Raw genomic sequence first — 26,069 nt, 5'->3', positions numbered from 1 at the left:
AGAATGGGAAGGTAACGACGGAGCATCATCAGGAGATTGACGTTGGCGTTTAGGAGTAGGACCGGAGTTGGTCCGGCAGGAAATGGGTGGGCGATTCGAAAATTGCCGTACCGTAGAGGGAGAAGCCAGAAGCATAGTCAAAGGAGAGCGGAGTTCAGACAAATCGAAGGAGTCAGTCGAAGCCCCGGTACCTGAAGCGGGTGAGGAAACAGCACCAGCAAGAGGTACAGGGGCATCAGGAGTGTCCGAAGAGTGGTCTAAACACAAGGCAGGGTCAGAATGGGGTGCGGTATCAAGAAGGGGCCCGGGGGTAGTGGTTTCATGGACTAGGGCTGCCATGGTTAGGTTACTCCTTTGCTTTTTGTTTTTAAGAAAAAAAAAGAAAGAAGAAAAGAAAATAAAAATAAAAAAAAGAATAAAAAAAGGGGGGAGCGGGGAGGAATAGTTCCCAGGAGGAATGAAAGGGCCGGAAATCCCCCTCCGCGCCCAAGAGGACTCGACACCGCTAGTAGCGCAGATGCAGCATGGAACCCGTGCCATACCCTACCCTTCATGCCAGTAAACCAGCAATCTGGGATAGCAACCTCACATCTGCCGAGCTACCTCGGTGGACAAAAGAGAGGGCGGCCGGATATCCGCCACAAAGCATACCTCCTTCAGCCACCACCCCCGGAATCCGAAAGGTGGCTTCCAGAGATACACCCGTCGCCCAAAAGACACCCAAAGCCACTCCGGGATACCGGAGAGGGATCGGGACATCCCTAGGCAATCCAGATTCCACGGCAAACTACGCCACCGCCAAGAAACCTCAACGGAATGGGATGGACCCCGGTGTCCTTTCCCCTACCTAGGAACTAGCGCGCCTGTGGGAGAAATCACGAAGGCTAAAAAGAGGAAGGGCAAAAGGGAGGGGTGAGGAGGAGGAGGAGGAATGGAAAAAGGGGAGGATGGGGAGGATGGGATAGGGGAGGGGAGAATGGGGGGTAATTAGGTTCGGTCTGAGGAAGAAGACCGACAGGGCTAATTCCTCAGACCAAGAGCCTCTTCACCACGCCAAGGAGCCCCCCTTGAAGAGGTGTGACTGCGAAATAAGCCACCATGGGTCCAAAGAAAGTTCCTAGTGCCAGCCCTATTGTAAAGTGAGAAACATGATAGAATTCAAGAAAGAGATTGTAGAAAAATACGAAAGTGGCGTACGTTTAGCCGAGCTTGCCAGGATGTATGGGAAGTCAAAATCAACAATCTGTTCCATCCTGGCAAAGAAAGTAGAAATCAAGGAAGCTAAAGTTGCGAAAGGGCTAATTGTTCTAAAATATCCTCGCCACAAGACAAAAAATCACTCTGTACAATGGTATGAAGCAAGACCACAGTACCATTGCAAGAAGAGTGCTTACGAACGGTGACTGGTGTGTTATCTATGGAAGTGATGCAGGTGAGGGCATAAGCTTGCTCTGAATTCTGCACTGTTATGACATGCGCACCGCTTTAAAGAGCGTGGAAAGATATATTTTGGCCAACATGCCGTAAAAGAGCTTTACCAATTCTGTGGTCAGAAAGATAATCAGTTTGAGATGTCGTTTGTAAAGAAAAGAATTTTGTCCATTACATACTCGTTAGTCCAGTATCCAAAGGTAGTATGGAAAATACTGTATATATTTTCCAGAAATACGGTAATTTATAGGTAAATAGATGCCCTATATTGTATTTTTAAAAGAAGTATGTTATCGATAAAAAGTAGAGACACTCGCCATCTTGGTTTTGAATTTGTATTAGAAACGTTGGTGAATGGGGAAGAATTTTTCGTGCTCTAGAAGTTAAAATTGTGCTGACACCTCTCAAATAGGAGGCGAAATTGTTGGATGTGCATTCCTGCATAACTTGAGATATCAGACGACTGGACAAGACAGCTCCAGGAACCTCAGATAAGCTCTCTAGATTTGTGTGTAATTCTGGCCAGCATTATTTTCATAGATTTAGTTAGAGTGAGGTTTTCTGAGTATGATACACATTGATCTCCAGTCAAATTGGTGAGTGATATTAAGGTATATTTTCCTTCTGTTATGTAATTGTGTATATATATAACCATTTATTATTTTAATATACAGTCCACAAATTTATATATTTACCAGTATTCCTGGTGTATGTATATTTCATTTATAATTAATAGGTCCAGAGCAACTTGTGGATATGACAGTGGTAGGTATCGAAGGGGGACATTTTTGTGACCTAGGTGTCCCAAATTCCTACTTGTCGATGTAACTCTGATAATAATTATCTTTATCATCATTTACTGTTATGTACATAATTAGTTACATTCAGATAAATGCAATTTTCCACAGGTAGGGAGTGTCATGTAAGTCGTTTTTGAGCAGTCGTTGACGAACTGTCGTCAGTAGGTTGTCTTAGACGCTTAGGAGTAGAACCGCAGGCAGTCTGACCCGAGGGAAGTGGGCGATCTGAGAAATAACCGTCGCACCATATGCGAGGAAGCTGGATGCATTGTGAAAGTCATGCTAGAAGCAGCAGCATGAATTGAAACGGGTGACACCGCAGCACCTAAAGCAGGTGATGAAGAGTCACCGGCAGAAGGTACAGGGGTATGAGAAGAGTCGAGAGAATGGTCCGATGCAGCGTGGAACCCCTGCCATACCTTACCCTTCATGCCAGTAAACGAGCGCTCCAGGATAGCAGCCTCACATTTACCAAGCTACCTCAGTGGACAAAAAAAAGGTTGGTCGGAAACCCGCCACAAAGCATACCTCCTATGGAAAATTTTCTAGGGGTGATTACCTGTATGTACCTCAACATTACATCCATACAAGTAATCTCATTGGGAGACAACCATATTGTTTACCGTAGTCACCCCATGTAGACATGTGAGAAAACTTAACCACCCCTGGTCACGGCAGGTGGTTCCTTCGACCCTCACAATCTTATCCATATCTATCCGGGACCAGTATAAATTGGATAGCACCCACAAGTATGGTGCTACTAATTAATTGTGGACTGTATAGATTATATTAGTTTAACTGAATGAAGGGGGGGGGTAGGTTACACTTGGATATATCCATCAAGGAAAAACACTTGTACATAATCCCATCACTTACCAGATATTCTCTGGTCACTTGATGTAGCTGGATCACCCATAACCTATCCAATTACAACATACCTAACTGGCCAGTATCAGTCTGCTATAACTAGAAAGGTTACTTAGCTGTGGGTGATTGATGCTCCTTATTTCCTCCATTCACCATCTCATTTCGATGTCCTGCTACACCAACACGGTTCTTATTCCAGCAGGACGAGGTATCCGTTGGTTTGTCCCGGTTTAGAAGTCATGACTCCATAAAAACTTCACTATCCTCGAGACAGGAACAACGAGGTAAACATGTGCACACACACACTGGGAATGGCAGCTCATATCGCTTCAATGATTCCTTAACTTAGTGTTATTATCACTGATTACATTACAATTCCCAAGACGATTTAATGTCTCATAATTATTATACACATTAGAGGTCACTCCGTTAAGATCTGAGACCGATGAGTGAGGATTAACTCACGGGTATTTCCCCTGGACACACACCATGGCCGTGCACCAGTCACCCCCGGTCGAACCATTATTCACTAATTTTACCACCCTTTTACGGTGGTCCCATAAATCACGTTCCCTCACTCTTCACCAGGAACAGTTACGACACTTCCTATTATGAAGTGAGGCCCACATTAATCCTTCGGCCGCCGTGAATGCCAATTTCCTGGTCCCATGTTTTCACAGCCTCCTCACTCCATTCAAAACACTCCCGCCTCTCGCATGCCCTCAGCCTGCCTCCCTCCCTCCCCGCACATCCGTGCAGGCGCAGGGGGAACACTGTTGGTTCTATTCAAATTTCAAATACATTTTGACTCAAATCAACACATTAAACACCTATTAGGCACTATAGCTTCGGAAAATTAAATATTTTCCACACCTCCTTCGGCTGCCACCCCCCCCCCCAGAACCGACAGGTAGCTTCCGGAGATACATCCATCATCCGAAGGGCACCGTGCCCATGACCCAGAAACCGGGAAGGGAGTAGGGTATCCTCAGACAATTCAGATTCCATGGCAAACCACACCACCCCAGGGGGGACCTCACGGAGGGGGACGAACCCCAGCACGCCACCCCCCCACCTAGAAACCGCAATGCCAGATGGAAGGACTCCAGAGACTACAAAGGGGATGGGGAAAAAAAAGGGGAGGGGAGGGAAGGGAAAAAAGGGAGGGTATGGGGAGAAAGGGATAAGGAAGGGAGGATTGGGGGGGTAATTAGGTTCGAACGGAGGAAGACCAAAAGGTCCAATTCCTTAGACCGATAGCCTCTTTACCACTTAAAGAGGTTCGTTGACTTGAGACTGAAGGAGATTTGATGGGACATCAGTCATTTATCACCTTTCTACCATGCAGGAGCCACGTCTACAGGGCATCCAACAAATAAGCAGACTCTTGCATGTAGCTACCTCCTGGCTCCGGCTGGGTTACCCCTTCAGGGGAGGTTCCTTGATGCTGGTGAGGGGCTCTTGATCTAGGGAATTGAATCTGTGCTCCAGTTCCCTGAATTGAGCCTGGATATCTTCCATCTCCCTCCCCCATGCACTTCATAATCCTATGGGTTTAGAGCTCCCCATTATAAAAATAATCCGGCTGAGTTACCATTATCTCTGGAAGGTTAAATCACCGTGGTGTCCCGTGGCCTGGTAGTTGTTGTCTGGCGCAGGAACTGATCAACACATATTGATGGGTTATTAATGGTTTAAGGTGATTAGTCGTAGTAGATTCGTGCCACAAGAAGTCACATTAGTGTCCATTTCCCTAACATATTTTCTTGGTTTTAAGAGCAACGACAGCTTGTGATGTATGAGCCCTCCCACCAGATATGGTAGGATGGGTATCAGGTGCATAATAAAGATATTAAACTGGTAGGATTGTAGAGTTGGAGTGCACCTTCTGTGGATTCCATCTCACATTTGTCTTCACATGCTTGATAAAATGATGAACTGGCTAAGTTATATGCTTTCAAAGAGGAAGTAGATTACAATCTTGGCTTGTCCGTTAGCAGTTTGAGAACATAATACGAAAAGAACTTCAACTGAACTTTATTTACTTACTGAGAGAGAGCGACACCAGTCAGTCCATCATCATTCTGACATGCAGGAGGAGCCACATGTCTATGGTGCATCCAACAAAATAAGCTGACTCAGATGTGGCTACCGTCTGGCTCCGGCTGGGTATCAAGTATCTTTGGCAGGTTAATCACCACCACCAGATGTATTATTATTATTATAATAATCAAAAAGAAGCGCTAAGCCACAAGGGCTAGCCACCAGATGTAGACCAAATGAAATGTGAACTTTGCCAAATGGATTATTGTCACACCTTGTGTCATTATGTACTGGAATGCGATGAAATTAATGAATTCAGAGACAACTCACTCAGAAATGTTCAAGAAATGTCAAAGTATTTTATCCACGGTGGTTGTGGAAATTTGTCTGGACTGCCTCCATGTGAACTGTCTACCCTAGCAAGCTCTGTTGATACCGAGCTCTGAGGTCGGTACCTCAGCCTCATAAGTGGCTTATAGGACAGATTTCCATAAATGACTGATGTTGCAAGAAATCTCGCCTGCATGCACGTATAAAGGACTAACTTGGTGTTGGAGAATGTATCCCGGTCTTCAACCTCCCCTCAGAACCACGTGCAACCGGGAGCCTTAATTCCTGCAATATTCAGTAGGTATTAGCGACCTGCCTGCACCTCAGAAATTCCTGTTTCCAAGGGGGTGTGTATCCCCTAATATAACTATTCAGAAAGTGATACTAGCTTCTAAGCCTAACGAGAAGACGCTGGTATGTACTGGTCATGGGCCACCCACCTGCACAAAGGCCCACAGCTCAACTCACTTGCAATTTTCCCCAGAAACTGGCCAGAATACTGAGAAAGAAAGGGAGGTCTCATCTTGCTGTATGGGCCTGACGGAGGTGGTCATCTACTGTACTTCGAGGTGCCGCCACCAGATTTCCCCAGGTCTAGTATGTGAATTATTATTATAATAAAAAAGAAGCGCTAAGCCACAAGGGCTATACAGCTCTAGTATGTGAAGACACGTGGGGGCACCGCCCTGCTGTTCACGGCACTTGTTGTTCCGATGGTGTCTGATCTTAGGATGCACTGCGGTCTCAAAACCCTGTGCCCCAGCATTCAAACTTGGGCTGCCAGTTCTCCCTGGCTAATATAACCTAGTGTTTGCCTACATTACTGGCCGACGACGATGCAACATCCCCCCAATGAAGAACAGGGGTGTCACTAACACGTTAAAAGACAATACAATAAGTGTCAGGGGCCCGAGACTGTTCAACTGCCTCCCAGCATACATAAGGGGGATTACCAACAGACCCCTGGCAGTCTTCAAGCTGGCACTGGACAAGCACCTAAAGTTGGTACCTGACCAGCCGGGCTGTGGCTCGTACGTTGGTTTGCGTGCAGCCAGCAGTAACAGCCTGGTTGATCAGGCTCTGATCCACCAGGCGGCCTGGTCACAGACCGGGCCTCAGGGGCGATGACCCCCGGAACTCTCTCCAGGTAAACAGTTGCATCAATAGTTCTAATATTAGTTCAATAACAGCCCCCCAATGAAAAGCAGGGGTGTCACTAGCACGTTAAGAGACCATACAATAAGTGTCAGGGGCCCGAGACTGTTCAACTGCCTCCCAGCATACATAAGGGGGATTACCAACAGACCCCTGGCAGTCTTCAAGCTGGCACTAGACAAGCACCTAAAGTCGGTTCCTGATCAGCCGGGCTGTGGCTCGTACATTGGTTTGCGTGCAGCCAGCAGTAACAGCCTGGTTGATCAGGCTCTGATCCACCAGGAGGCCTGGTCACAGACCGGGCCGCGGGGGCGTTGACCCCAGGAACTCTCTCCAGGTAAACTCCAGGTACAGTATAAACTGCCTATCTCTTCCTCGAAGGGTAACTATCAATTAAATGTACCTTCCAACCACCTTCGCCAACACAGGTAGGTAGGTGTGTGTGTGTGTAGGTAGGTAGATGTGTGTGTGTAGGTAGGTAGATGTGTGTGTAGGTAGGTAGGTGTGTAGGTGTGTGTGTGTGTGTGTGTGTGTGTGTGTGTGTGTAGGTAGGTAGGTAGGTGTGTGTGTGTAGGTAGGTAGGTAGGTGTGTGTGTGTGTAGGTAGGTAGGTAGGTGTGTGTGTAGGTAGGTAGGTAGGTGTGTGTGTGTAGGTAGGTAGATGTGTGTGTGTAGGTAGGTAGATGTGTGTGTGTAGGTAGGTAGATGTGTGTGTGTAGGTAGGTAGGTGTGTGTAGGTAGGTAGGTGTGTGTAGGTAGGTAGGTGTGTGTGTAGGTAGGTAGATGTGTGTGAAGGTAGGTAGGTACGTAGGTAGGTGTGTGCGTGTAGGTAAGTAGGTGTGTGTAGGTAGGTAGGTGTAGGTAGGTAGGTGTGTGTGTAGGTAGGTAGGTGTGTGTGTAGGTAGGTAGGTAGGTGTGTGTGTGTAGGTAGGTAGGTGTGTGTGTGTGTGTGTAGGTAGGTAGGTGTGTGTGTGTGTGTAGGTAGGTGTGTGTGTAGGTAGGTGTGTGTGTAGGTAGGTAGGTGTGTGTGTGTGTAGGTAGGTGTGTGTGTGTGTAGGTGTGTGTGTGTGTAGGTGTGTGTGTGTGTAGGTAGGTGTGTGTGTGTAGGTAGGTGTGTGTGTAGGTAGGTAGGTAGGTGTGTGTGTGTAGGTAGGTAGGTGTGTGTGTGTAGGTAGGTAGGTGTGTGTGTGTAGGTAGGTAGGTGTGTGTGTGTAGGTAGGTAGGTGTGTGTGTGTAGGTAGGTAGGTGTGTGTGTGTAGGTAGGTAGGTGTGTGTGTGTAGGTAGGTAGGTGTGTGTGTGTGTAGGTAGGTAAGCGTGTGTGTGTAGGTAGGTAGGTGTGTGTGTGTAGGTAGGTAGGTGTGTGTGTGTAGGTAGGTAGGTGTGTGTGTGTAGGTAGGTAGGTGTGTGTGTGTGTGTAGGTAGGTAGGTGTGTGTGTGTAGGTAAGTAGGTGTGTGTAGGTAGGTAGGTGTAGGTAGGTAGGTAGGTAGGTAGGTGTAGGTAGGTAGGTAGGTGTGTGTGTGTGTGTGTGTAGGTAGGTAGGTGTGTGTGTGTAGGTAGGTGTGCGTGTGTAGGTAGGTAGGTGTGTGTGTGTAGGTAGGTAGGTGTGTGTGTGTAGGTAGGTAGGTGTGTGTGTGTAGGTAGGTAGGTGTGTGTGTGTAGGTAGGTAGGTGTGTGTGTGTAGGTAGGTAGGTGTGTGTGTGTAGGTAGGTAGATGTGTGTATGTAGGTAGGTGTGTGTGTGTGTGTAGGTAGGTAGGTGTGTGTGTAGGTAGGTAGATGTGTGTGAAGGTAGGTACGTAGGTAGGTGTGTGTGTAGGTAGGTGTGTGCGTGTAGGTAAGTAGGTGTGTGTAGGTAGGTAGGTGTAGGTAGGTGTAGGTAGGTAGGTGTAGGTAGGTAGGTAGGTGTAGGTAGGTAGGTGTAGGTAGGTGTGTGTGTGTGTAGGTAGGTAGGTGTGTATGTAGGTAGGTGTGTGTGTATGTAGGTAGGTGTGTGTGTGTGTGTGTGTGTGTGTAGGTAGGTGTGTGTGTAGGTAGGTAGATGTGTGTGTAGGTAGGTAGGTGTGTGTGTGTGTAGGTAGGTAGGTGTGTGTATAGGTAGGTGTGTGTGTAGGTAGGTGCAGGTGTGCAGGTTGTGTGTGTGTGTGTGTGTGTGTGTGTGTGTGTGTGTGTGTGTGTAGGTAGGTAGGGGTGTGTGTGTGTGTAGGTAGGTGTGTGTGTGTGTGTGTGTGTGTAGGTAGGTGTGTGTGTGTGTGTGTAGGTAGGTGTGTGTGTGTGTGTGTAGGTAGGTGTGTGTGTGTGTGTGTAGGTAGGTGTGTGTGTGTGTGTGTGTAGGTAGGTAGGTGTGTGTGTGTAGGTAGGTATGTGTGTGTGTAGGTAGGTCGGTGTGTGTGTGTGTGTAGGTAGGTAGGTGTGTGTGTGTAGGTAGGTGTGTGTGTGTGTGTCGGTCGGTGTGTGTGTGTGTGTGTTTGTTTGTGTGTGTGTTGGTTTGTGTGTGTGTGTGTGTAGGTAGGTAGGTAGGTGTGTGTGTGTGTGTGTAGGTAGGTGTGTGTGTAGGTAGGTTGTGTGTGTGTGTAGGTAGGTGTGTGTGTGTGTGTAGGTAGGTATGTGTGTGTGTAGGTAGGTAGGTGTGTGTGTGTAGGTAGGTAGGTAGGTGTGTGTGTGTAGGTAGGTAGGTGTGTGTGTGTGTAGGTAGATAGGTGTGTGTGTGTAGGTAGGTAGGTGTGTGTGTGTGTAGGTAGGTAGGTGTGTGTGTGTGTAGGTAGGTAGGTGTGTGTGTAGGTAGGTGTGTGTGTGTGTAGGTAGGTAGGTAGGTAGGTGTGTGTGTGTGTACTCACCTAGTTGAGGTTGCGGGGGTCGAGTCCGAGCTCCTGGCCCCGCCTCTTCACTGATCGCTACTAGGTCACTCTCCCTGAGCCGTGAGCTTTATCATACCTCTGCTTAAAGCTATGTATGGATCCTGCCTCCACTACATCACTTCCCAAACTATTCCACTTACTGACTACTCTGTGGCTGAAGAAATACTTCCTAACATCCCTGTGATTCATCTGTGTCTTCAGCTTCCAACTGTGTCCCCTTGTTACTGTGTCCAATCTCTGGAACATCCTGTCTTTGTCCACCTTGTCAATTCCTCTCAGTATTTTGTATGTCGTTATCATGTCCCCCCTATCTCTCCTGTCCTCCAGTGTCGTCAGGTTGATTTCCCTTAACCTCTCCTCGTAGGACATACCTCTTAGCTCTGGGACTAGTCTTGTTGCAAACCTTTGCACTTTCTCTAGTTTCTTTACGTGCTTGGCTAGGTGTGGGTTCCAAACTGGTGCCGCATACTCCAATATGGGCCTAACGTACACGGTGTACAGGGTCCTGAATGATTCCTTATTAAGATGTCGGAATGCTGTTCTGAGGTTTGCTAGGCGCCCATATGCTGCAGCAGTTATTTGGTTGATGTGCGCTTCAGGAGATGTGCCTGGTGTTATACTCACCCCAAGATCTTTTTCCTTGAGTGAGGTTTGTAGTCTCTGGCCCCCTAGACTGTACTCCGTCTGCGGTCTTCTTTGCCCTTCCTCAATCTTCATGACTTTGCACTTGGTGGGATTGAACTCCAGGAGCCAATTGCTGGACCAGGTCTGCAGCCTGTCCAGATCCCTTTGTAGTTCTGCCTGGTCTTCGATCGAGTGAATTCTTCTCATCAACTGTGTGTAGGTAGGTGTGTGTGTGTAGGAAGGTAGGTGCGTGTGTAGGTAGGTAGGTGTGTGTGTAGGTAGGTAGGTGTGTGTGTAGGTAGGTGTGTGTGTAGGTAGGTAGGTGTGTGTGTAGGTAGGTAGGTGTGTGTGTAGGTAGGTAGGTGTGTGTGTGTAGGTAGGTAGGTAGGTAGGTCGGTAGGTGTGTGTAGGTGTGTGTGTGTGTAGGTAGGTGTGTGTGTGTGTGTGTATAGGTAGGTGTGTGTGTGTGTGTGTATAGGTAGGTGTGTGTGTGTGTGTATGTGTATGTAGGTGTGTATATGTGTATGTAGGTGTGTGTGTGTAGGTAGGTGTGTGTGTAGGTAGGTTGTGTGTGTGTGTAGGTAGGTGTGTGTGTAGGTAGGTATGTGTGTGTGTAGGTAGGTAGGTGTGTGTGTAGGTAGGTAGGTGTGTGTAGGTAGGTAGGTGTGTGTGTAGGTAGGTGTGTGTGTAGGTAGGTGTGTGTGTAGGTAGGTGTGTGTGTAGGTAGGTGTGTGTGTAGGTAGGTGTGTGTGTAGGTAGGTGTGTGTGTGTAGGTAGGTAGGTGTGTGTGTAGGTAGGTGTGTGTGTAGGTAGGTGTGTGTGTGTGTGTAGGTGTGTGTGTGTGTAGGTGTGTGTGTGTACTCACCTATTTGTGGTTGCAGGGGTCGAGTCTTAGCTCCTGGCCCCGTGTAGGTAGGTGTGTGTGTGTGTAGGTGTGTGTGTGTGTGTGTGTGTGTGTGTGTGTGTGTGTGTGTGTGTGTGTGTGTGTGTGTGTGTGTGTGTGTAAGGGCCACCCAACCCAGCCGTTCCATCCGTGACATGTGATCTTCGTAAGGCGTATCTGCCCTGTGGGACTTAGGACCGAATAAGTTCCCTCAGTGGTACATTACAAACCATTCTGAAAGAATACCCGGACTTTCCTCACTATATAAAGCTAATATCAGGTGTGGACGTGTTAATGGTTCATTACCTTGGTAACTTGTTCAGCTATCAAAACTTTGTGGTACAGTCCCTGGACCCATTATGTATCTCGGTAATCTTTTTGACTACCGCTCACGGCAGGATGGGTATGGGGTACATAATAAAGATATTAATTAAACTAAGGGGTCAAATTTACATTCAAATATTTACGTTTCTCTTTATACTCCAGGAAAACAATATAGTTTACATGTAATAAGACACTGGTAGGCACAAAAGGCAGCCACTCGTATGCAACACATTTCGGGATAATTAAAACTCAACTAAGGCACTTTAACCTCGGGTTATCCTAGGTAATTTATACTATGCATGATAATGCGTACCTGTACCTAAATATACTTGCTTACTAAGGATTAAGACTGGTGATTAGCAAGTTCATTCAGGCACACATACATAAATTATACATAGCAGCAAACGTATAGATTACCTAGGATAACCCAAAAAAGTGACTTATTTCCACTGGGGTCCTTGTATTTCCATTATTAAACTTTATCATCCTGCATGAGGCACTAAAGGCAGCTTATGCCGTCTACCAGGTCAGCAAGTACCATCACTACTATCAAAACTAAGCATTAAACCCACAAGATATCAAATACGTAACCCCAACATCAAGGAAGCCACACAGAACAAGACTGTGTTAGTCCCTTAGTAATTACCATGTGACAACCATCCCCGCTACCCCCTCCCAATCACCCTCCCATCAGTAACAACTACTCACCCCAAAATACCCCTCCACAAGCAGCCAACCCCCGACCCTTTCCCTAACGACCTTCCCCCTCCCCACAAACAATCACTGCGTCATCACCCCCCCCCCCCGTCCACAGGTTAATGGCGCCATTTAGCCATGGAGGTCAAGAACAGTGGCGCTACTAGTCACTCCTCTGCCATCCACCACACCATCAACACCTCCACCTCCATCAACCTGTGGTAAAAAAAAAAAAAAAAATTGATTACTCCAATTTCATGGTAATTTTTGATGGATTAGCTTTGAAAATATTTTAGCAATTTTTATTTCTACAGAATGTTGAGGGAAGCATTCTAAATATGTAGTAAGACTTCAAATTCTTACTGCAGTTCATGAATAATATAGTAATGTCCATACTTTTATCTTTGCAGACATTGTTTTGACGTGTCGCTGTTGGGTATGACATCTCCGAAGACTTGCGGCTGCCCACAACACGGACTTCACCACTCAGCAGCTGCCCACATGAATATCTTCAACCTACAAGATTCGATAAACTTAAGAGCATTAATTAAAATGTAATAAATGAATAGTCTTTCTTTATCACAAGAAATGTTAAAGGAACACACAGAGGTGTTCAAGGAACACAAAATAGAAAAAAAACCGAGACACGCCTCAGCTGCTGTATTTGTCAGCAGGACAACATTCACACAATTCGGGAGCTTTAAGCTCGAGGGAAAAAAAAAAAATACCTACCTCAACCCTACTAACAATAGTAGCAATGAGGCGGATAGCCCCAATACTGCCATTATTAGTAGTTTGAGGTATGATTAAATTTAAAAATGTATGACTTCTGTATTGTCAAGACGCTAACACAAGTGTTGCGACTCTGGGCAGTGGAAAGTATCTTCACTTCAAACACTTCTGCGTGCACAAATCTAACAGACTATTATGATCACCTCTCGTCTCCAGTTCTGTCTTGTCAGGATGATTCTGCTGCAATTAGAAAAGTCAGAGGGTAAACCCCCCGTAACAGATTCATTACAACCTTGCCAAACCTACTCCAAATATTCCTTAAACGTAGGTGTCTCGCTGGGAAAAAAAAAAACAAAAAAACTTTAGTGTAAGTTGATTTACTCTCCTCTGAATCAAACCTGATTGACTTTCATCGACCTGTCCCCTGAAAGTACCGCTCCCCCCTCCCATTCAAACAATTCTACATACGTGCACATTTACCCAAATAAAATTTCCCGTAACTATATACTACCCATAGGGGTTATACACAGCTTGGGAAATGTTAGGCAACCAGGTTTGATTCAAGGGGAGGGTATTTGCAACAAGATACCTTCACTAGTACAGACACCCCTTGAAGGGCATCCAAATTTAACATGTTAGGATCATTAAGGCAACAGTATCCCCTACCCTTCCACGTCCATCATAGCACACTAGGCTAACGACCAACATTATGGGTTCTCCAACTGGTTAGAGGCCTGTCGTATACCAGTCTCCTAACACACAGCCTGAATTCATAACCTGCCTTACCTGCCAGTTATGGCTGGCATTCGCACAACCTGAGGACTACTTCATTCAAGCACCCACTCTCTACCTCTTTTTCTGGGTTTCTAACCCAGCAGGGTTAATTCTTCTGTTCTCACTAATACCAATCTAAATCACCCCCCCCCCTAACTATACTCATCAGCATCAGATATTAGTGAATCCTTCCTGCCGACTAACACTTCACTTCAGATCAGAGGTTTTCATTAATGTCTGCTGCCAGAAGCGTTAGACTTCACTACTTACAGACTATCAAACCAACTACAATTCTGAACGCTAATACTTTCCTACGAATATAACCTGAATGCAGCTTAAATTTTCCAAAATGATGAAATTGTGTAAACTCAATGCATCAATATTTAACTTGGCACAGTTTGGCCAAAGGCATAAAATACGTAGAACACCCACCACAACCACTACCCAAAGCCCGGAACCCACCAACATCCCCACAGAAACCACGTGCAATAACAGATTCCACACACCTACTGAAGGTTGTTGGTGGGTTCCAAGGCCCACAGTTCTACGTAATCTATGCCTTCGGGGGAGATTACTCTCCCCTGCTATATGCATTCATAATGCATATAGCAGATTCTCCAGTTCTATACCTTACCTATCCTACTTAACATTACCTAAATCCATAAGTTATTTTGGCAGTAGAAACTGGAGTATGCAGCATACTCCAGGTATAGCGCTTACTAATTTGCAGAGCAGTAGCGGCGTAAGGAGGGATGAAGGGAGGTGAAGGTAAGATCAAGGGGGGTCTAGGAAAGATCAAGGGAGGTCTAGGTAAGAGCAAGGGAGGTCTAGGTAAGGGCAAGGGGGGTCTAGGAAAGATAAAGGGGAGTTTAGGTAAGATCAAGGGGGTTCTAGGCAAGATCAATCAGCCTACAAAGTCTCTCTAAATATTTACTTTATAGCCCAATTTTAGAAAATGCTCACCCCCCCCCCCCCGAGTTGCTCTTATAGATTCTGGAGTTGTAAACGCTAAACCCACAAGGTTATGCTACTGAAAATACTTTTGGGACTTTAAAGCATAAGATTACTTGGCCAGGCCCTCTACAACCCTACTGAAAATAGGATGATGCAGTTAATTAAACATTTCTGAGGAATTGTTATTGATTTTCTGGCTATAATATATTCTGCCTAAGGAAAATTTATCCCGTCATGTGAAGCTAAATCTTTGGTTGTATAGTTTTAAAAACAGATTAGATAAATGAGTGGTTGAGAGTTGGACCTGCCTAGCATGGGTCAATAGGCATGCTTCAGTGCTCTTTCTTAATGGATATGCCTGATTTAATAGGCTTTCCTTACACCCAGCATCAAGACCTTTGCCATTACCCTCATCACACTATCTTAGTATAATTATTAACCCAGTAGATTAACATAGAATTACCCAATCACGTATGCCCAGGCTTACTGCAGTGTTCCTACTTTCTTATGTGAACAGTGCCAATGGATACAAGGGAACATGCCCACTTGTACCCGGGATCGAATCCCGGTTAGGTAAGGTTCGTCAGGAAACAGGACAAATGTTTCCTGACGCGGGTCTTAGTCAGATGATGACCCGCCTTTGGAGCTTTTGGTCATCTGACCGAGGCCTTCCGCTGGCTTACCGGTCCACCCCTTTAAAAATTATGGTAATTTATAACCAGTCTATCGAATCCCGGTTCTTCAGTTGACGTGGGCCACTACCAACCGAGCCATAATGTCACTTAAACATTTCACCTCTGCTTCTTACACTCTTGCAGGATGGTATAGGCTGCATAACGAAGACATTAGACTAACTAAAACTTCCTAAAATCTAAATCAGTCTATAGTTCTAAGCTTAACTTTTTATCTCCATCCCATTCAAGGTAACCTACAGAATACATTCCTCTATTTCCTGGCCAGAGATTTCATCTCTGGTCGGGAGATAAGCTAATACTTCGTACTAAACTACTTTTGATGTCAATTCCTTACAAAGTCTTATATTTTCACCACCACCTTCCCACCTAATACAATTAATATCTGCTTCAATAACCAAACTTGAGTGGACTTATAACCTGGAAATACCTTACAAGTGGGCCCTGCCCATCTCTGACGTCGTCTCCAGCTGCTGCATCTCCACATACCTGGAGTAACCCTCTCCAAGTATGCTCCAGGTATAACACTAAATGTTATGGGTCAGACCATTTACTAGTGTGGTTGTCTCCACTCCTCAGACTGGTCAATGTTGCTTTGTTGATCACTGTTGCAACAGACAGCCAGGAGCAACAATTACTACACCTGGAACAATATAACCATCAACATTACACATATATACGCAAAGAAACATTATAACCATCAACATATATACAAACATTACCATGTAATATAAACTAATAACATTACTGCCTAACTGATATAACCATTAATGTTTAACACAGTAAAACTATATTTATTTTCTTTAATATGTCTTACACATTAACCTGATGACTAACAATTTGTTTACATGTAAGCCTATATCTGGATCACAAGGCGCAAGTTACTTGGATCAAGAGACCTTTACTATGTTATTTGTCAATAATAGAAAAAAATAGCCTAGAACTACATACATCATTATGGGTTATGTAACGCCTAGTGTGAGAGTTTATTGTTTGATCAGAGGAAGGGGAGTAGCTCCAGTTCCTCGCATCAAAACCCCTCCACTGAAGTCAATTTCCCCCCAACCCCAAGACATTAGACCCCAAAGAAAATTAAGACTAAAATAATATAGTGACCAAACTGGTGGCGGGGACCAGGAGCTGCAGCTCAACTCTGCTGTTGTACTTACAAACACGCCAGTAGACAATACTTACGTTGTTTAGGTGTATTAAGAGCCTGAGGATGCGGTAAAGCCGACGGGGCGGCAGGAGGAGGAGCAACTGACCTTTAGTGTCCTTGAGGTTGGTCACTGTACTGACCTTCACCATAACACCATCACTGATAACCTGACTAACTCTGACTACCACCACTAGATGACACTACTACACCATCACTATCAGTACTACTCATGATGAGTACTCAACCGGTAGGGGTCATGCACCACCTGGGAGGATAAGTTCACTCCCAGGTGGCAGTTTATTTTTAGTTAGTTTAATATGTTTATTATGCACCCCATACCCATCCTGTGGGCGGTAGTCAAAAGATTACAGAGGTACATAATTGGTCCAGGGACTGGACTCCAAAGTTTTGATAGCTGAGCAAGTTACAGAGGTAATGAACTCACAATTTACAAAGGTAATGAACTCACAATTTACAAAGGTAATGAACTCACAATTTACAAAGGTAATGAACTCCAGGTAAGTCTGGTCACAATCATGACAAGTTACAAAGGTATTTACAGATTACAGAGGTACGTAATGGGTCCAGGGACTGGGCCCCCAAAGTTTTGATAGCTGAACTAGGTACAAAGGTAATGAGCTCACAAGTTACAAAGGTAATGAATTCTGTAGAATGGTTACTTACGTTTATACTTTGGCTACAATCATGAACAAATTATAGAGTAATGAGCAATTCACACTTCCACACCCGGTCACAACTGTAATGAGTTATTGGTGCAAATATTGATTGTTGAGTCACACACACACACACACACACACACACACACACACACACACACACACACACACACACACACACACACACACACACACACACACACACACACACACACACACACTTTAGTTTAATATCTTTATGCACCCCATACCCATCCTGTGGGCGGTAGTCAAAAGATTACAAAGGTACATAATGGGTCCAGTGACTGGACCCCAAAGTTATGATAGCTGAACTAGTTACAAAGGTAATGAACTCCAGGTAGATCTGGTCACTAATCATGGCAAGTTACAGAGGTAATGAATCAGCTTCACTCCTATACATGGTTACAGTCATGAACAAATTACAAAGTAATGAACCACTGATACGTCCACACCTGGTCACAATTGTAATGAGTTATAAATACAAATATTAAGTGGATCATACACCCACTAGCAATAGTGAGGATATATTACCAAAAACAAATGGTGGGAGCTCCATTGTTGGTGCTAGGGAGGATAGAAGTAAGACAGGGAAACATGCACCAACAGGGAATACAGTCACAGAAACCCAAGGCAAACGGAAACCAAGCCTGTGCACATACTATGCACTCGGTATCTGCTGGCATGGGAAATCTGGAAAAACAGATGGGACGTGCAACTATGACCACCCTAGGAAATGCCATGCCCATATGACAACAGGAAAATGCAAACTCCCTTCCTGTAAGCTTTTTCACCCTGAACTGTGTACCTCTTCAGTACAGGAAAGACTGTGCTATAACTTAAATTGCCAGGCATACCATCTAAAGGGGACAAAAAGATACAAAACATCCAGGCCATGGGAAAACCTGGGTAGCCACAGCCACTCAAGAGGGAGAGGTTTTTTAGTGCCAGGAAGGAAAAAAAACTGGCAGGAAATGGCAGAAATCGTACACCAAATCCAGTCATTCCTGGAGTGGAACCACAGTCGATGGCCTCCACTCCAAACCAACAGATACAGATACTAATGCCGGAAAAAAAATCCCCCCCCAGTACCAACAATACCACCAGTCCGATAACATTCTTCTTTGCAAATATACAGGGTCTAAAGCCAGCAACAAACAACAAAATACCTTTCATCCGTGGACTGCTTGCAGAGGCAAAGGCAATGTTCGCGGCTTTCACTGAGACCCACATAAAGGAACACTTGGACAACGAAATATGGATCCCAGGTTACAACCTATACAGATGTGACAGAGTGAACAGGCAAAAGGGGGGGGGGGGGTTGGCCTGTACATTGCAGAGTCACTTGTTTGCACAGAACTGCTAAATGCCTCAAATGATGTAGTGGAAGTTTTAGCAGTAAAGGTCGAGAACCAAAACCTAGTCATTGTGATAGTCTACAAGCCCCCGGATGCAACATCCCAGCAATTCCAGGAACAGCTGTTAAAAATTGACCACTGTCTGGAAAACCTTCCAGCTCCTGCACCCAACATCTTGCTCCTGGGGGATTTCAACTTAAGGCACCTAAAATGGAGGAATATAGCAAATAATATTGTTGCAGTAATAACACCAGGAGGCAGCTCTGATGAAAACTCACACTCACGCGAGCTTTTAAATCTCTGCACAAAATTCAATTTAAACCAGCAAACAATAGAGCCTACTAGACTGGAGAATACACTAGACCTCATCTTCACTAACAATGATGATCTGATAAGAAATGTCACCATATCAAAAACAATATACTCAGATCACAACATAATTGAGGTTCAGTCATGTATGCGCGGAGCCCCAGACCGACATAATGAGATTAGTCACGAGGGAGCATTCACCAAATTCAACTTCAATAACAAAAACATAAAGTGGGACCAAGTAAACCAAGTCCTAACCGATATAAGCTGGGAAGATATACTAAGCAACACAGACCCCAACTTATGCCTAGAACAGATTAACTCGGTAGCACTCGATGTATGCACAAGGCTTATTCCTCTAAGAAAAAGGAGGAGTAGATGTAAAACAGAAAGAGACAGGCGCTCCCTTTACAGGCGACGGAAAAGAATAACAGAGCGGCTAAAAGAGGTCAATATATCTGAAATGCGTAGGGAGACACTGGTCAGAGAAATAGCAAGCATCGAACTTAAGCTAAAAGAATCCTTTAGGAGTCAGGAATCGCGGGAAGAACTAAAAGCCATAAATGAAATCGAAAGAAACCCAAAGTATTTCTTCTCCTATGCCAAATCAAAATCGAGAACAACGTCCAGTATTGGGCCCCTACTTAAACAAGATGGGTCCTACACAGATGACAACAAGGAAATGAGTGAGCTACTCAAGTCCCAATATGACTCAGTTTTTAGCAAGCCGCTAACCAGACTGAGAGTCGAAGATCAAAATAAATTTTTTATGAGAGAGCCACAAAATTTGATTAACACAAGCCTATCCGATGTTATCCTGACACCAAATGACTTCGAACAGGCGATAAATGACATGCCCATGCACTCTGCCCCAGGGCCAGACTCATGGAACTCTGTGTTCATCAAGAACTGCAAGAAGCCCCTATCACGAGCCTTTTCCATCCTATGGAGAGGGAGCATGGACACGGGGGTCGTCCCACAGTTACTAAAAACAACAGACATAGCCCCACTCCACAAAGGGGGCAGTAAAGCAACAGCAAAGAACTACAGACCAATAGCACTAACATCCCATATCATAAAAATCTTTGAAAGGGTCCTAAGAAGCAAGATCACCACGCATCTAGAAACCCATCAGTTACACAACCCAGGGCAACATGGGTTTAGAACAGGTCGCTCCTGTCTGTCTCAACTATTGGACCACTACGACAAGGTCCTAAATGCACTAGAAGACAAAAAGAATGCAGATGTAATATATACAGACTTTGCAAAAGCCTTCGACAAGTGTGACCATGGCGTAATAGCGCACAAAATGCGTGCTAAAGGAATAACAGGAAAAGTCGGTCGATGGATCTATAATTTCCTCACTAACAGAACACAGAGAGTAGTCGTCAACAGAGTAAAGTCCGAGGCAGCTACGGTGAAAAGCTCTGTTCCACAAGGCACAGTACTCGCTCCCATCTTGTTCCTCATCCTTATATCCGACATAGACAAGGATGTCAGCCACAGCACCGTGTCTTCCTTTGCAGATGACACCCGAATCTGCATGACAGTGTCTTCCATTGCAGACACTGCAAAGCTCCAGGCAGACATCAACCAAATCTTTCAGTGGGCTGCAGAAAACAATATGAAGTTCAACGATGAGAAATTTCAATTACTCAGATATGGTAAACATGAGGAAATTAAATCTTCATCAGAGTACAAAACAAATTCTGGCCACAAAATAGAGCGAAACACCAACGTCAAAGACCTGGGAGTGATCATGTCGGAGGATCTCACCTTCAAGGACCATAACATTGTATCAATCGCATCTGCTAGAAAAATGACAGGATGGATAATGAGAACCTTCAAAACTAGGGAGGCCAAGCCCATGATGACACTCTTCAGGTCACTTGTTCTATCTAGGCTGGAATATTGCTGCACACTAACAGCACCTTTCAAGGCAGGTGAAATTGCCGACCTAGAAAATGTACAGAGAACTTTCACGGCGCGCATAACGGAGATAAAACACCTCAATTATTGGGAGCGCTTGAGGTTCCTAAACCTGTATTCCCTGGAACGCAGGAGGGGGAGATACATGATTATATACACCTGGAAAATCCTAGAGGGACTAGTACCGAACTTGCACACGAAAATCACCCACTACGAAAGCAAAAGACTTGGCAGTCGATGCACCATCCCCCCAATGAAAAGCAGGGGTGTCACTAGCACGTTAAGAGACCACACAATAAGTGTCAGGGGCCCGAGACTGTTCAACTGCCTCCCAGCACACATAAGGGGGATTACCAACAGACCCCTGGCAGTCTTCAAGCTGGCACTGGACAAGCACCTAAAGTCAGTTCCGGATCAGCCGGGCTGTGGCTCGTATGTTGGTTTGCGTGCAGCCAGCAGCAACAGCCTGGTTGATCAGGCTCTGATCCACCAGGAGGCCTGGTCTCAGACCGGGCCGCGGGGGCGTTGACCCCCGGAACTCTCTCCAGGTAAACTCCAGGTAAACACTAGTGCGCGCGCGCACATACACACACGAGGGCGCACGCACGGACATGTGCACACGAGCGTACAAATATATGCATACACACAAGGACGCACACCCACACACACACACCCACACACACACACACCAACACCCACACACACACACCCTCACACACACCCACACCCTCACACACACCCACACACACACACCCACACACACACACACACACACCCACACACGCACACACACACCCACACATGCACACACACCCACACACGCACACACACACACACACACACCCTCACACACACCCGCACACACACCCTCACACACACCCACACACACACACACACACACACACACACACACACACACCCTCACACACACCCACACACACACACACACACACACACACACACACACACACACACACACACACACACACACACACACACACACACACACACACACACACACATGCACACATGTGGTAATGCTTTATTTACAGCTTGCAAAGTCAGGGTATTTCTCCAGAATGGTCTGCAATATACCACTGTGGATAAAATACTTAGCCATTTCTTGAACACTTCTGAGTGAGTTGTTTCTAAATTCATTAATTTGATCACACTCCAGTACATAATGACGCAATGTGTGACAATAGTCCATCTGACAAAGTTTACATTTCGTTTGGTCTACATCTGGTGGTGGTGATTTAACCTGCCAAAGATACTTGTAACCCAGCCGGAGCCGGGCAGTAGTGACATCCAAGAGTCTACTTATCTTGTTGGATGCACCATAGACATGTGGCTCCTCCTGCATGATGGAATGATGATAGATCACATTCTTTGGATCAACAGACCCTCACCACCACCTTCAAGGAACCTCTCTCTCCAGGCAACCACTCTTACCACCACTTAGTATTAGTGGCACTATTGTACCACTAGTACTCTACATGAAGGCCAGATTATATTACCATTAGTACTCTACATGAAGGCCAGATTATACTACCATAAGTACTCTACATGAAGGGCAGATTATTTTAATTTTCAGAGAAGTGCTAAAATTGTACTGGTCTTAATAACAACAAATTGGCCTATGGGTCATACTCATTTTTCATCATATACAGTATTATGTTCATAGGGAGAGTTAATACAGTAGGAGTAGACTTATTTAGGGCTGTTTCTGCTGGCTTACGGGTCAGTGTTAAATTCATGTGGGAAATTTAATCCAGTAGGAATAAGCCTATTTAGGGATGTTCCTGGTAGCCTATGGGTCAGTATTATGAGGAGAGTTAAACCAGTAGGGATAGGTCTATTTAGGTGTGTTCCTGATAGCCTATGGGTCAGTATTATGGGGAGAATTAAGCCAGTAGGGATAAGCCTATTTAGGGGTGTTCCTGGTAGCCTATGGGTCAATATTATGAGGAGAATTAAGCCAGTAGGGATAAACCTATTTAGGGGTGTTCCTGGTAGCCTATGGGTCAGCATTATGGGGAGAATTAAGCCAGTAGGGATAAGCCTATTTAGGTGTGTTCCTGGTAGCCTATGGGTAGTATTATGGGGAGAATTAAGCCAATAGGGATAAGCCTATTTAGGGGTGTTCCTGGTAGCCTATGGGTCAGTATTATGGGGAGAATTAAGCCAGTAGGGATAAGCCTATTTAGGGGTGTTCCTGGTAGCCTATGGGTCAGTATTACATTCATAGGGGAAACTTAAGTAATAAGACAGATGCAGATAAACCAGTTTAAAGAAGCAGCTTGGGTTTCCAGACAGCGCAGTAAGACCCTCGCGAGTTTACCACTGATTTTTAATTGTAATAATAATCCATGGGTTACCATAGAAAATTTTGAACCAGAAGGAACAGGCCTAAATAAACCTATCCCTGTTGGTACTAAGGTCAATCACAAGCAGTTTCATGATAATATTATTATAATAAAGCCAAGCGCTAAACCTACTAGGGTCATACAAAGCTGCGTAATTTCTACCAGCCCCCTAAGAAAACCCATAACATGAATCAGTTCTGGTTAACATATGGAGGCACCTAGATTGCGAAACCTTTCTCTCAGGAACTTGGGGGAGGGTTCACTAGAGCCATCTATCCTACCAGGATCCCATCTGTCACTGGTAAGGGTCATACACCCCTGTGAAGCCCCCTCTAACAATTATTATAATCATGGGGAAGCGCTAAACCCGTAGGATTATACAGCGCCTGTGGGGGAGAGATGGAAGGTATTTAGGCTTAATTCAGGGAACTGAAGCACAGATCCATTTCCCTAGATCAAGAGCCCCTCACCAGCGTCAAGAACCTCCCTTGAGGGGCCCCTCTACCAAGATCCTGGCTATGTCACTATGTCAAACACAATCCAAGGAATGGGAAAACTCCAATGCCTTCGATCAAGGAACCAAATTTAACTAGTAAAAATGACCTATCAACTATTTTCATACAAATTATATTAATAATAGTTGGCAAGTGTTAAACTTTAATGGGTCATACAGGAATTCATTTATTCTCGCACTTTATCATAACAAAACTTTGATTTGAATTCACTTTGTCCACATTTTCATCCAAACTATTTTCTTTATCCCAAAGTCAATTAAAATTTATTGTTTTTTATCAGAGGGAGTGAAATAAATCCATAGGGAAAAAACAGAAATAGCAAACCAAGTATTATTTACTGTTCATAAGAAAAATACAAAAATTGTAGGCGACAGTAGACTGGCCTTCCAGGCATCTTGGAAATGTTGCTGTCACTATCAAGTGTAATATTACTGTCATAATCAAGAAGAATTTTTGTCCAAAAAATGTCAACATGGTAAATAAAGATTGCTAACTTTTTTTAGAAATAAAAATCGTTGAACCAACCAACAGAATTTCAGATCTGGTGAACACCCTTGTACATTACCCATTTCTCTCAATCACTGTACACATACATCAGGAGTCTATCAGCATCTTGTCTGGCACCATCACGGACTTCATTACCAAGCCTAACCTAATTTATACACTAACTTAACCTATCTCTTTCTCAGTACCTGTTTTGTTCCCATACTAAACATTACTATATCATCAGCAACACACCTCTTACTTTCACACAAAAACATTATCTATTATTATAGCTGTACCTTCAATATGCACAAATCTTTTCATTAATCTCTCTGGTTATAATTATATCAAATATTCATAAATATATCTTACATGTTTATATTATATGTATAGCAATCTCTTTCCCTACTAATTCTTTTTACAATCACAGCTGTGCACTTAACCCACACGTCATGCACCTCTTAGTAAAACACTAACTATGTAAGTAAGTAAGTTTATTCAGGTATACACAAATACAGTTACATAGAATTATCATACATAGCAGCATATGTGTAGAGAACCTGGGATAACCCAAAAAAGTCAGACAGAGTGACTTATTTCCATTGGGGTCCTTTTACCTTATTATAATATAAAGGTTATAATATTTTCTTATTATTCTACAATGAAGATAACATCATATTATCATACTAAAAAGACTATCTACTACACGAGGGTCATTAAGACCATATACAATACGAGGGTCATTACTAGGAATAAGGTAAAATTTACACGTATGTTAGCTAAAAAATAGAAAATCATTCCCCTCCCTTTCTGTAGCTACATTCATCAGACCTTTTGGCACTTCTTGAACTGGTTCATGCTATGACTGGCTTTGACATGTTTACCTGGAGTTTACCTGGAGAGAGTTCCGGGGGTCAACGCCCCCAAGGCCCGGTCCATGACCAGGCCTCCTGGTGGATCAGAGCCTGATCAACCAGGCTGTTGCTGCTGGCTGCACGCAAACCAACGTACGAGCCACAGCCCGGCTGGTCAGGAACCGACTTTAGGTGCTTGTCCAGTGCCAGCTTGAAGACTGCCAGGGGTCTGTTGGTAATCCCCCTTATGTATGCTGGGAGGCAGTTGAACAGTTTCGGGCCCCTGACACTTATTGTATGGTCTCTTAACGTGCTAGTGACACCCCTGCTTTTCATTGGGGGGATGTTGCATCGTCTGCCAAGTCTTTTGCTTTCGTAGTGAGTGATTTTCGTGTGCAAGTTCGGTACTAGTCCCTCTAGGATTTTCCAGGTGTATATAATCATGTATCTCTCCCTCCTGCGTTCCAGGGAATACAGGTTTAGGAACCTCAAGCGCTCCCAGTAATTGAGGTGTTTTATCTCCGTTATGCGCGCCGTACATTTTCTAGGTCAGCAATTTCACCTGCCTTGAAAGGTGCTGTTAGTGTGCAGCAATATTCCAGCCTAGATAGAACAAGTGACCTGAAGAGTGTCATCATGGGCTTGGCATCCCTAGTTTTGAAGGTTCTCATTATCCATCCTGTCATTTTTCTAGCAGATGCGATTGATACAATGTTATGGTCCTTGAAGGTGAGATCCTCCGACATGATCACTCCCAGGTCTTTGACGTTGGTGTTTCGCTCTATTTTGTGGCCAGAATTTGTTTTGTACTCTGATGAAGATTTAACTTCCTAGTGTTTACCATATCTGAGTAATTGAAATTTCTCATCGTTGAACTTCATATTGTTTTCTGCAGCCCACTGAAAGATTTGGTTGATGTCCGCCTGGAGCCTTGCAGTGTCTGCAATGGAAGACACTGTCATGCAGATTCGGGTGTCATCTGCAAAGGAAGATACGGTGCTGTGGCTGACATCCTTGTCTATGTCGGATATGAGGATGAGGAACAAGATGGGAGCGAGTACTGTGCCTTGTGGAACAGAGCTTTTCACCGTAGCTGCCTCGGACTTTACTCTGTTGACTACTACTCTCTGTGTTCTGTTAGTGAGGAAATTATAGATCCATCGACCGACTTTTCCTGTTATTCCTTTAGCACGCATTTTGTGAGCTATTACGCCATGGTCACACTTGTCGAAGGCTTTTGC

General features: G+C 44.7%; 2 long non-coding RNA genes across 2 annotated transcripts; one reads left to right on the top strand and one right to left on the bottom strand.

Annotated features, from left to right (window-relative positions):
• Positions 1-12,111: 12,111 nt before the first annotated feature.
• On the bottom strand, positions 12,112-16,506 carry LOC128697341 (uncharacterized). Its single transcript, XR_011393157.1, has 4 exons — positions 16,355-16,506; positions 15,591-15,803; positions 12,405-12,524; positions 12,112-12,224 (listed from the first exon to the last, which is right to left on the bottom strand). It is a non-coding gene; the product is annotated as an uncharacterized lncRNA (long non-coding RNA).
• Positions 12,134-12,574, top strand: LOC138853973 (uncharacterized). Its single transcript, XR_011393158.1, has 2 exons — positions 12,134-12,229; positions 12,419-12,574. It is a non-coding gene; the product is annotated as an uncharacterized lncRNA (long non-coding RNA).
• Positions 16,507-26,069: the final 9,563 nt, after the last annotated feature.

This window comes from Cherax quadricarinatus, chromosome 44 (assembly GCF_038502225.1).
Source record: "Cherax quadricarinatus isolate ZL_2023a chromosome 44, ASM3850222v1, whole genome shotgun sequence".
NCBI classification, from domain to species: Eukaryota; Metazoa; Arthropoda; class Malacostraca; order Decapoda; family Parastacidae; genus Cherax; species Cherax quadricarinatus.
The sequence above is the reverse complement of the archived record's forward strand: the minus strand, read 5'-3'. Positions and strand labels throughout refer to the sequence as shown.